This window comes from Penaeus monodon, chromosome 22 (genome assembly GCF_015228065.2).
Source record: "Penaeus monodon isolate SGIC_2016 chromosome 22, NSTDA_Pmon_1, whole genome shotgun sequence".
Classification (NCBI taxonomy): Eukaryota; Metazoa; Arthropoda; class Malacostraca; order Decapoda; family Penaeidae; genus Penaeus; species Penaeus monodon.
The window spans coordinates 28,185,883-28,186,658 of NC_051407.1; the positions used below are offsets into that span (position 1 = coordinate 28,185,883).

At 36.2% G+C, this 776-nt stretch overlaps 1 protein-coding gene across 2 annotated transcripts in view; it reads right to left on the reverse strand.

Annotated features, from left to right (window-relative positions):
* The window catches only part of LOC119587079 (UMP-CMP kinase-like), a 7,554-nt gene extending 6,817 nt beyond the window's left edge, over nt 1-737 (reverse strand). Inside the window, exon 1 of one of the 2 annotated variants that reach the window (XM_037935829.1) lies at nt 602-737. The gene's annotated coding sequence lies outside the window, so the exon portion shown is untranslated. Of the gene's footprint in view, nt 1-574 lie in introns of both variants that reach the window. The other variant, XM_037935830.1, reaches the window with a different exon arrangement.
* Between the last annotated feature and the right edge of the window lie 39 nt (nt 738-776).

Below are 776 nucleotides of genomic sequence, written 5' to 3' on the forward strand. Positions count from 1 at the left end.
TACTGCAATTGCTATTACAAAAAAAAAAAAAAAATTACAACATAAAGACTCCATTATACAATATTTTTGACAGTATGAATACATATTTATGAAATCTACAAGGAAAATTGCTACAGAATAGCAATAAAATAAACTAGTCTAAGTCACTACAGAGAACTTAGCCATCCTATTGAAACTATTACTAAAGAAATTTTCACCTCAGGGGAAAGCAAGGTTGGATCAATGCTTATGCTAAAAATGCGGACACCTATTAAGCCTAGCTAGGGATGATCTGCAAGGTGGATCAATGCTTATACTAAAAATACACACACCTATAAGAACTAGCTAGTTTAGGGATAATCCGCAAGACCTGCCTAGAAGAAAACATATATTTCTGTCAAAAAAACGAAGCTCAAGGAAGAACCCAAATACAAAAAACAAAATGCATTACATAGAAAGGTTAGTATTTATGCTGCATGTGTTATAGTTTTAGCTGGTTAAAAATCTATCACTAATGCACATGAAAGCTACTGTGTTGTGACAATGGATAGAGAAAAGCCAAGGAGATTACAGCACATTACATTGTCAACTTTACCAAAAAAAGGTTTCTTGTACTGCCTACCCAGTGGTTTTGGAAGTGGTCTGTCTAGAGAGGCAATGGTCACAGGACCTCACTCAGTCCAAGCAGGATATTTCTCCATGTGTAAACTGGGTTGCCAACTAGGTGGGGATCCTTCTCTTTTTCTCTACTTCTATTGCAGCCCTCTGTGCAAACAAGGTCAGAGTTTTCCATAGAC